Here is an 11,918-nt window from a genome sequence, read left to right as displayed (position 1 = left end):
TGTTGACTTATGACATAACTCTCAGAGGTAAACCCGGGCATAAGGACAACACTTGCAAAGCAAACACAATACATGCAAAGCCTCCATGCCTATGTCTTATATCACTAGGCAAGGGCTTTTTCCTATGCATGTCTTAATTCTAGTTGACACTCAAACCCGGGTACTGACAGATAAACCCGGGCACTAACAGGTAAACTAGGACCGTCATGCCTTCCTCTTCTTTGTTCGTGCTAAGTGTTTTGGCCCTTTTCGTGTTGGCCTGTTAAATAACACTAGCAAGTTAACCCGAGCACAAGGAGACAATTCTTGCAAGGCAAACACAGCACATGTAAAGCCTTAATCATGCCTAAGTCTAGGGCTTTTGAATCTTGCATATTCAACACAAAACATGACAAGGGGCACATGATCTTACATCGCCAAGTAGGGGCTTTGTCGTCCTCTTTTGGGCCTTTAGTGTCCTCACGCCATGGTCTTCCTTTGAAGCCTCCACAAGGAGGGATGAGATTGGAAGAGGAGGGAGAACCCGTTGAGAGAACGGGGGAGGGAGCCAAGTATGTTGGGGAGGGAGAAGCTTGGAAGAGGAGGGAGTATCTTGGGAGAGGAGTGAGGGATCTTGGGAAAAGAGGGAAGAGAGAGGAGCAAAGCATGTAGAGGAGGGAGTAGCCATAGTTATGGTGGGGAGGGGGAGCTTGGGAGTGGAGAGAGGCCCACACACGTATTTCAGAATCTGCACAGAGTGCCCGAGTTTACTTGTGCGTGTAGCCATGGCGAGGAGGGGGGTGAGGGAGTGGAGAGAGTAGCCATGGAGAGGAGGGAGTAGCCATAGCCATGGTGAGGAGGGGGAGCTTGGGTGCAGCCATGGCCACACACGTGTTTCAAAATCTGTGCAGAGTGCCTGGGTTTACCTGTGCTTGTAGGCATGGCGATGAGGGAGGTGAGGGAGTGGGCAAGTGAATTCAAATTTGAATTCCTACTTTTCTCCCCGCTTAGCTTACCTCGTTAGTGGAGCCATGTACCTTAAGCCACGTGCCCGCTAAGCATTTAAGTTTGGCCACGTATATGCCTCGTCATCAAGCGCTCGCGGTGCCACGTCGACAATCGCGAAGGTCCGTCTTTTGCCCGGGTTTATGCCCAAGTTGCGCGCCCGTGGATCACATCACTCGCCATATGTGCATATAGTTACGAGGCTATGCTCCGACGTGTTGGTCTTTTGGGCTTGAAGTTGAGCCCTCCTGTTCGACGCCGTCGACAACTCCCTGGAGCGCTCATCGTAATGGAGAGGGGTAAAGGAATGGATGAGCTGTTTCCCTCCATCTTCCTCAGCCATTCAGGCCAGCAGAAGCCTGGTTTTGTAACTCACCTCTACCTCTACCACGCCCTAAGGCACGCCAACCACCGCCCCTTCTTTGACATGGACCCCACCCATTCGCTGCCCCCAGGCCTCGACTACCCGCCCCGCATCTTCCAAGCCTGCCAGGCTTGTGAGATTGGCGTAGTCGTCCTCTCCGAAGACTACGTTACCAGCCTTTGGCCCATGCTATAGCTTCAGCACCTCATCTCCCATCACCGCCGGATCTACCCGCTCTTTTATGGGCTTCAACCGGCAGATCTCACATATCCTGAAAATGATGTCAATGGAAGAAATGCTGGGAAGAAAATGAAGAAAGGTGGCAAAAGAGAATGTCAAATTTGCAAAAGTTCATGCCATCTAGTGGGTGGGAACTCGAGATCGGCCTTGACATAAACTCCTGGGCAAAAAACCTCGAGAAGCTTCAATATGTAAGCGGAGAGGTGCACTACAGAATCCATCTCCACAATGGGCGAATCCGCCATCAGAGTGAATATGATTACATCCAAGTGATTGTTTCCAACATCTGTGATTTGCTTCCTCCACCGCCCAGGAAATACTTATGCGATGATGCCATAAAAGGTGGAGAACGCATGGCACAGGTACAGATTACGGATCCCTTTTTCCAGACTCCTCTGGGTTTTTAATTACACAGTCGAAGGTGCGGCACCTTCAATGCTGTCGATGATGTTGAGATTCATGGCTGCAGGAGATTGCTGATAGCTTCAACCAGCAAGAGAGCTTGGGAGCTGATGGGGTTACAGCAATCGGTGTTTACGGAGTTGGAGGCTCGGGAAAGACAACACTGTGTAAGATGATGACCAAATTCTTCATTGACGAGTTTTGTGGCAGATGTTTCTACATTGAGCTAGCCACCAATGATGATGAAGTCGAGAAGCAGCTTTTGCATGATATTGGAGTCATTCTTGAATCACTTTCTGCGGGTGCTACCTTGAAAATCCATCATGTGGACCAGGTGATGAGGCTCGATAGACTTTCTCTTGCACTAAAATAGGCGAGAAGGTTGGTTAATCTCTATTGGCACGTGGGCATGAGAATCAATAAAGAGAAAATGTGTTGTATCATGATTGTTCTTATAATATTAAGATCAGATATCAGGAAGGCAACACACCAATCATTCTGAGTGATGTAATTGTGCAGGCGTTGGTTCTCCTACAGGAAGCGCTACATAGGAGTAAAGTATTTCTTGCAATAGACAATGTTTGGGGCTGTCTAGGAATAAAGCATCAAAATTTTGATTTCGCAAAAAGGATTATCGTAATGAAGTGCCTACCAGGAAGCAAAATATTGACAACCGGTAGAAGCAGGAAGGTCCAGGATTGTCTGCTTCAAGAGAGATTGAAGATGGTGGGCAAGTTGACAAACCGAGACCAGCACTTCCGAGGATAATGCATGTTCCGAGCCTTTCCAAAGGAGAAGCTATGGACGCAATCAAATCCTACTGCTGTTTCTCCTCTTTCATCCCCAAGAGCTCTCTACAACGTCTCGCTACTTCTTGCTATTTCCAAGGGAAATGCCATCCCCTGTATCTGAAGCTCAAGGCTGTCCAGCTTGAAATAATAGGTAATGCCTCATTCAATGATCAGAAATGGGAAGGCCTCGTTTCAAGTTTGGAAAGCGATGGTGGAAATGCAGATGGCAACAAGAGCGAGGAAGCAATTCAACGCGCTGTGGAGAAAAGCTTGGATATTTTGCCCTCCCACCTTCAAAACTTATTTATTGACTTGGTTGCATGGTGCCATTGTCTAAAATTTAGATTCTATGGAGTGCTGGTGGATGGACCAATTAAGGAGGACTTCTTGTGCTGTCACTACAACGATGGTACAAAGGATGCGATGTTCTACAAAGTAATGCATTGATTCCTGAAGACTTTATAGAGCTAACAAGGCCTATAATTATAGTGGAGAGTTTTTTCTCGCCGGAGCAATGATTGAAATAGTACTAATCAATTTGTTGTATGGTTTAACAACCCTGTCCAGGTACTGGAACTGGAGTATCATGGCCTTCTAGAGGTTAAGGATGATGCCAATAAAAGGAGAAGTTGGGGCATTGCAGAGCGCCTTGTGATTCATGACCTGCACAAGCATGTAGCTGAATCCAGAGTGGGCCTTCCACAATATACTAACCTTGTTGTCAACCATGCAGTTTCAAAAAAGGATTTGTCAAGATTTCCGTCGTATGAACTGGCGTCCAAGAAGCATGTCTGTGGAATTTATGTAGAAGCAAGCACATTGAGAACTTTGTTCAGAACTTGCTTCAAAACTAAGACCCCTCCAGTTCAGATTCAAGTAATACGAGTAGCTCAAATCCTTGAAGGGGCCCCTCTGTTGCAGAGGTTGAAAAGCCTAAACTTTAAAGGGGGAAATATGGAGGCTCTTCGCTACTTGAGTCTGGGAGGCAGTAAGTGCATCAAAGAGATCAAAGGTTGGGAAGGTGTCCCAAACCTTATGTGGCTGCAGCTCGATCGCCATATTGGGTTGGAAAGAATCGAGCCCCTTGGCTGCCTGAAGAGACTGGAAACGCCGATCTTGAAATTTTGCAAGAATCTGCAAGTGCAGGCGCTTGTGGGGGCTGGAGCTGTCCATACCATGAGGAGCCTTTTCAAAGAGGGTGATCGTCTACCCAAGCTGCAGATTCTCTACATTGTTGATAATGCCCATCTGGTGGAGGTGGGGCCAGTTTCGCCCGACACATTCCCCACCTTGAAAACATTAGAATTGGGGGGTTTCCAGAAGCTGGAGAGGTTTCCGGACCTCAAGCTAGGTGACTTAAGGAGCCTAAAATTGAATTGTTGCCCCAAGCTAAGGAGAGTGGAGGGGTCTCTCAGAGCTTTGCAGGAGCTTCACCTGTTTGACTGCAAGGAGCTGGAAAGTATTCCAGATCTAAGAAATTTGGGGAGTCTGTGGAGCCTTCAGGTGGAACATTGTCCTTCTCTGAGAGGGATCAAACTCAACGAGACAAGGCACCTGGAACATCTGAGCATTCCTATCAAACTCGTGAGCATGGATATTGATGTCCTTCCGCTTATTTGGGATGCAGTCTGGTGTGATGACGATCAAGTAGGACATTCTCAGTCACCTTGTGGGAGTACAGCTAGTGTTCATAATCCTTTCATCAACTTGCAATCTCTTTCATTAACAGAATTCGCTTCGGAAGGTGCGAGGCATGTTAATTACTGGTTGGACGTGAGCGGTCTGCCAAGTTTGCAAAAACTGAAAATGAGATTTTTTGAGTCTGTGCAAAACTTGTCCATATGCCCAAGTCCTCTGCTCAGGGAGTTATGCCTTGGAAATTTCCCCAGTTTGGAAGAGATCAGTGGTCTTGGAGCAGGACATGTGCACCTGATCGACATCCATATCTCCGAGTGTCCCATGCTGGTAATATATATTTGGGCTGCAAGTGCTTCATGTTAAGTTTGCAAAATAATTACTCACTAGGTAGAGAGAACGAATGCAATGGAGAAAGAAGCAGACTGCCAGCTGTGCTACCAATCGCACTTTAGCTGAGCTGGCAGTCTTGCGCCACCAGTTGCACTTTAGCTGTTAGATTGTGGTGAGCTGGGGGAATTTGGGTGGAAAATGTGTTTTGATTTTCTTTTGGGATGATGATTGGGTGCAGGTAGGAATTCCCGGTTTGCATGCGCTTCCTGGCTTGAAGTACCTGGATCTGCGTGGCTGCGACAATTATATTCTAGCACTGAATGAATATTCAGCTGGTGCAGGTTCAGAGGAAGATATAATAAGGCTTGGAGCAGCTGCTACATGGACGATCCTACCTCGTCCTTTCCCGGTCTCCTTAGAGGAGCTTGAGCTGAAGAGTTGCTTTGTGGAGAAATTTTTGGCTAGTGATATTGATCTGACATCCTTGAAGATTCTCCGAATAAGTGAGTGCACTGCATTGACAGATGTTTCCAGTGTGGCAGCGCTCACATCCTTGGAACAGCTCTGGATAAGTAAGTGCACTGCATTGACAGACGTGTCTGGCATCACAGCCCTCACGTCTTTAAGGAGGCTTGGCTTGAGCAGGTGCAAGTCACTGAGAAACCTCCCAGATCTCAAGCATCTCACATGCCTTGAAGTTTTGAGTGTTGAGGAGCCGGGATCTTGCTGGACCTTAAGTGAAGAAGCTTTGCAGCAGGTAAAATTCCTATGTCCATTCCAGTTTTGGTTGCGATTAAATTAAGCAAGCTAAATGGACTCAGGGTCCAATAGTATTGAAAATTTGAAACTCAGGGTCCAATAGCTATGCTCACAAGAGTGGTAGATATGGGTACATTTGACATGGGTATTTTTGATCTGCCTCTATACACTATTTACATACCTAGTATATATGGACATTTTATGTCACTATATTGTCCTTTCAAAATCTTGCCAAGACCCCTCTCTGTCTCTCTCTCTCTCTCCATATATATATATATATAGAGAGAGAGATATATATCTTTCCTTCTTAGCCTTACATTTGCAAGGATAGAGGTACAAATAAGGGGATGCAAAATCTTGAGCTCAACATGAATGTAGACGTGCCACATCAAGACATTGATAGCAAATTAACAATCAGCCAAAGTGATTATTTAAGCTTTCATTGAATTGCATACACCTTAGAGACTCAAATCATAGTGCCAATTTAAGTTTATGCTGTTAACCAAAGTATGCTTTATACAAGTATTTCATTCACTGTTACAGGCTTGAATCGGAGTGTGAAATCATTGTGTTTCATGCCATAGTTCGTAAGTTCAGAATTGAATGTTTCGTGCAACATTGCTTCTTACCTACATTCTTATTTGCTCTTTTCCTCATTAAGTTTTAGTTTTTACTTCTTATGTAAACTTTTGCTTACCATACAATGCTTTATCCTTCTATGTTTCACTTACAATTAGGAAATTGAAGTATCATGTAACGTCGCTAAGTGCATTCTTACTTTGTCTTTTCCTTATTGACTGTTGGTATGAGTCTCCTTTGAGCCTTTTTTTAAATAAATTATCATCACTCATATGTGATCCAAAATTTTCTCGGCCATGAGCTATTTGGGATGGAGATTGATGTGGTCATCTATGTTATGTAGATGGTGAAGGAGAGTTGCAATATATACTTCTTCACTCCTGCAAAGACTTCAATTCCAAGATGGCGAGGTGGCTTTGGTTTCTTGAGAGTTTGATATGAATCTTGTATGAGATGTTGCTAACAATAAATAATATTTGCATATGTGGGCATTGGTTATCCTAATACTTTTGTGACCCAAACAAAATGCTTATACGATTCAGTATTTTAGACCACCAAAGATTTTGTCAATCGCTAGTGTATGTCAAAAACTTGTCATTGTGGGAATCATGTTTTTCTTGAGGTGTTTGGAGATCCATGTAGAGAAAGAAAAAAGCTCGTCGTTCCTCCCCTAGAAACTGTTTTGATTGGTGGAATGAAATGCAACAACCACAGCAACGATGCATAGACCTTGAAGAGGATAAATGTAGGGTGCAATCTATTGAGACTACTAACCATGGTTTGATAGCAATAAGCAAGGTTTTGTAAAATAATTTCTGTGGTTAATGATATTGGACTCTTAATACATGTTTACACACATTTTTTAAATACTATTTCACACATTTAAGGCCAGCAAGAGTGTTGTCAATTACATGCTTACTAATTGTCTTGCTAAGGGGATTGATTATGTTTCTCTTGAGGTGTTGCATTGTAGTTCTACCTTGAAAATAAAATTTGTATGATTCAACTTCCTTCAAGTCCGCTTAATAGTTTTGCACTATTGCAATTACATTTGGATATTCTGGATTGAGATTTTCTAGAAAGCTCCTTCATTTGGGAGGAAGTAGAGACATTCCAAGGCTCTGTTTGTTACTGCCTGAGGTTTGAGTTCGATTTAGGCTTCACAAAGCATTAAGCCTTATTTTTTCACCTCTGCATTAGCATCTCTGTCCCTCTAGTTGAAGCTAAATGTTTCACTTCTTCTAGATAGAGATTTTGCTAGGAACCTTTGTCTTCATCTTGAGAAGAAAATACAGACATTCATGGCTTGGTCGGCATTGAATATGGGGCTTCCACTGAGCAAGAGTGTGTCCTGATGCAATTGGATTTGGACAAAGTCTATGATAGAATTCCATGGTCTTTCATTGAAGACATCATGAAGTCACTAAGCTTTGGGCCCAGGATGTGTTGGTTGGTCAGCACCTTGGAGCTTCTTTTTGACGAGAGAATTGTGGGGGCATTTGAGGTCTAAAGATTAATAAAGCAGGGCTGTCGACTTTCCCTTCTAATGTTTCCCATTGGATCCCATACTTTGGTAACTTTACTCGAAGATAGCGTTGCGAAAGGGGAGATTCAAGGGTTGACTTTGTTTAACAACGAACAACTTTTGGCAAAACTTTTTGTTGATGACTCCCTGCTTTTCCTCAAATCATGCCCTCAGGTTATTAGAAAGGCTCACGAAATTGTACAAGCTTATGCCGGAGCATCAAGATCAAAGTGTAGTATTGAAAAATCAAGATTGATTTCTCTCCCCGAGAATGACTTGTTTGATCTGACTATGTGGATAGGGGAGATAGTGTCAAAAGGGAAGATATTTCGACACTTGGAAGCTCTTTGGGAGTGGACGAAACAAGAAAAAATTATTGTGGGTAAAGGAGAAGGTAAGGAAAAAGATACAAAGGTGGAAGTATGTGTTTATTCCCCTCCACAATAGAGTGAAGGTAATCAATTCATTTATGCTCCCTTATATAGCCTTCAATGGTCCATTGCTTAAGCTAGCCAAATGTCGGAAAGAGTTTTTGAAACTAGTAAAGAGATTTTTATGGAAGATAACTCTAAATACTTGACACCTTGGAAATGGGCAAAATTGGAGACATTTGTGAGACTTATGAAGCAAGGTGGCCTAGGGATTCTCAACCCTAACACCCATGTGGAGGTCCAATGTGCCAAATTTGTAGTAGTGCTCGCAAAGTAAGACCAGGTTTGGGCTATTATTGCTAAGGCCATAATGTACAACTCAAAGTGTGCTATAGAGTTGGCCAGTGGAAAGGGCTAGAGGTGCACTACAAGTTGATTGCCCCTCGATGGACCATCTTGAAACTCGGGGGTATGGTAGGCGAGCTTGAAAAAGCAATAGGGCAACGGAGTCCGTGGAATGGGGGGAGCTATCAAGATATTTTCACAATTCCATTACGAACTAGTCCCCTAGCTTTTTAAGGCTGGAAGCATCCTCCTATCCCCTTTTTGGAGAGAAGTTGCTAGAAAAATAAATAAGATATGTATTAGACGAGTAGGCCAATTTTAGGATTAAAGCAATGGTAGCTAGAAAGATAAAGACCAATTGACTCTCCAATTTGACCTCAATGGTACTGAAAGATTAAAGAGTGGACAAGTGGTGTCCGCCAAATTGCAAATCCCAGTTTGAATGGAAAGCATGGCAATGGCCTAAGAGTAGACACTTTCTAAAACCGCAAACCAAGGACGCATACCTCAGCCTTGTAGCTTTGAAGGATTGTTTCTCTCCACTTAACAAGTAGTGGGAAAAGCACTGGCCGAAGCCAGCATGGGAGACAATTGTGAAGAACATCTAGCACCCACTATGGACACAGGGAATGAAGGTTTTCTTATGGAAGGTTTTATGGGGAGCCATGCCAATTGGGGTGAAGATCCTCACCAGGGGATGATTGGTCTTGATAAATGCTCGCAATGTAGAACCGCTAGTGAAGACCTCCCTCACCTTTTCAATCAAGGAGTGCTCGATGATATGCTTAGCAGGGAAGATTTGCAAATGGGTCCAAAAGACGTGGAAAATAGGATTCTTCAAGAATGATCTATTCCTAGGAGGAAAGGTGTTCAAGAGCCAAATAATGCTCATTACAACGCAGATTGTGAGATTTTGTTACTTCAAACATATTTGGAAGTCAAGGAACTTTTGGATCTTTGAAAATACAATGGAAACCGCTAAGTTTACTGAGATAATCCAAGAATCTTCACCATTGGAAAACAAATCAACTCGGATGAATGGAACAAGACCATGAGTGCCACAATGAAGAGCTCACATGGGTGAAGGTATGGGCTTGTCCATTGTTGTGGGGTAACTCCCATGTCAGCCGATGTATCTAGGATCCTTGAAGATGTCATGGCTCGATATGAGCATGGCTAGAATTTGTAATTTATTGGTCATGATAATATAATCTACTCACCATTGTGAGTACTGCACAACAACAACAACAATGTGTGTAGTTTATTTAGACTTTTGTAGCAGTAGGTTGTTTAATTTCAAAAATGGGGCTCATTAGATGGAATCTCATTAAATGCTTGTGTGGTTTGAGGGGGAAACGGGGTGGAGACAATACCGTGCACAATAGAGACATTGAGGAAACTCTCCAACCCTATGATGGTGATGACATACATCTTTTGCTTTCCAATCAACAACAGTCTCCCTTGAAATCCAAGCGAATCTTAGCAACTAATTAATGGGAAATTTCAAAGCAGGGTATGTTCCCCTACTCTGTCTAATTTGCAAATGCAATTAATTAGTGCTTAAGATCCTTGAATCTCAAGGGGAATCTGGAAAATCCTAAGCAAAACGATCTATTCCCGTCGCCATCATCCCAACCCCCCCCCCCCCCCCCCCCCCCCAACCTAAGCAAAACGATCTACTCCCGTCGCCATCATCCCAACCCCCCACCATGGCTTCTCATGTCTGAAGACTAATACATAGAGCGAGTAGCTATCCTCGTCTACAATACAATGGACGTCCTTCTTTGCACATGCGTCTAGAGCATGATGGACACCCTACCCTGCACAACCTGCGTCTTCACAATGGGTGCCTTGTGATCGTCAGCCACCTACGAAGCTATCCTCGTCTACACTACGATGGATATCCTTCCTTACACTTGCATCTACGGCACGATGGATGTCCTACCCTACACCTGCGTCTTCACAATGGGTGCATGGCAATCATCAGCCACCTACTCTGTCTAAAATGGCTAGAACTCTTTAATTTGGAAGATTCCAAAGTTCGTTTGGGAAACTAAGATTTCTATTACTAAGGATAAGAGGCCAGCAACATGCCATCTCACACACAGAGGAAGGTTCACCTTGGCATGCAAAAAGGCTCACCATGGGTAGGGATATCAACGACGAGGAGCATACGATGTACGCTGTCATAAAATATAATATCTAACTTTACCAAATGATTTTCTCATATTAAACTGATCATTTGATGTGGGAGAATAAACGGGAACAAGAGTTAGAATAGAGACATGTGCTTCTAGACCTATCTCAACACAGGACCAAATGGAGAGATGATTGCATCTCAATAGGGGTTCAAAAGGAGATGGTCTATCAAAGAGCAATGTGCAATAAGTGCTTCTAAACTTACCTCAGCAGGGGACCAAGAGGAGAGATGGTTACATTTCAATAGGGGTCCAAAAGGAGGTAGTCTATCAAAGAGCAATGTGCATCTAATGGAGCTTAAAAGACCTTAGGGTTAGCTTCATTAAAAACTTCCAATGGTTAGTGTTAAAAGTCCTTTGACCTTAGGCTAGCTAGGTTTGAGCTTGAGGTAGGAACCCTTAGGCAAGCTAGGGCTCAGCTTGAGGTGGAAACTCGATCTAAACTTACCTTTGACCTTAGGCAAGCAAGGGCTGAGCTTGAGGTGGAAACCCGACCTAAACTTGCCTTTGACCTTAGGCAAGCTAGGGCTAAGCTTGAGGTGGGAACTCCATCTAAGGTACTTGTCTTGCTTAATGACTAAGGTACTTGAGATACTTGTCATACTTAATGAGGAAGGTACTTGAGAAGCTTCCTATGCATGGGAGGTAAGGTGCTTGAGTAAAAAAGAGACCCTACAAACTTAATGAGGAAGTTGCTTGAGAAGCTTCCTATACATGGGGGGTAAGGTGATTGAGTAAAAAAGAGGCCCTACAAACTTAAGCTTCTTATACATGGGGGTAAGGTGCTTGAGTAAAAAAGAGACCCTACAAACTTAATGAGGAATTTGTTTGAGAAGCTTCCTATGCATGAAAGTCCCAAAGTTAGGGGAATCTTTGACCTAACCTTCCACTCACCCAAAGGGCACCCTTTTTCTAAAAGGGCGCATGGGACACATGTTCGACTCTCACTAAGTTTAATCACATGGTGTGCTTGAATGCTATTGGTTGGGCTAAAGAGGGGTCCAATGAGCTTCTAGTTCCATCCAACAAATATCTAGATATTTTCAAGCTCTCTCTCTCTCTAAGGGTAAGGAGGACACTTGTCAAAAGACTACCCATGTACTTGACTGCATGCTGCATGTGATTGGCTAGGGGGAGAAGGGTCCAATGAGCTTGCAGCATGTGGAAAAGTTGCAAATCGCCCCAAGCAAGCAAGGGGGGTGCTAGGGGGATATACACCATATACACACACTCATTTTGTGGATTGATTCTTACTTGGTGAAAGTTGAGGAACACCATCTCCTTCTCCAAGCTTGTGAGAAGTGAGCCTATATCAACACTCTTGGCTATGGAATGCAAATCCAACCAAGAGCCATGCTTCAATGCTTAAGCTTGCCATCTTCTCCATCTCCA

General features: G+C 43.8%; 1 pseudogene across 1 annotated transcript; it reads left to right on the top strand.

The window, feature by feature from the left end:
- Nucleotides 1-1,191: 1,191 nt before the first annotated feature.
- LOC147463425 (TMV resistance protein N-like) lies at nt 1,192-5,948 on the top strand (annotated as a pseudogene). Its single transcript, XR_015185124.1, has 5 exons — nt 1,192-1,950; nt 2,058-2,324; nt 2,510-3,216; nt 3,349-4,746; nt 4,988-5,948. The product of XR_015185124.1 is annotated as a TMV resistance protein N-like (transcript).
- The last annotated feature ends 5,970 nt before the right edge of the window (nt 5,949-11,918 follow it).

Source organism: Adiantum capillus-veneris, chromosome 2 (assembly GCF_014529385.1).
Source record: "Adiantum capillus-veneris isolate H3 chromosome 2, ASM1452938v2, whole genome shotgun sequence".
Classification (NCBI taxonomy): domain Eukaryota; kingdom Viridiplantae; phylum Streptophyta; class Polypodiopsida; order Polypodiales; family Pteridaceae; genus Adiantum; species Adiantum capillus-veneris.
Note: the sequence above shows the minus strand (reverse complement) of the source record. Positions and strands in the feature narration are given on the sequence as shown.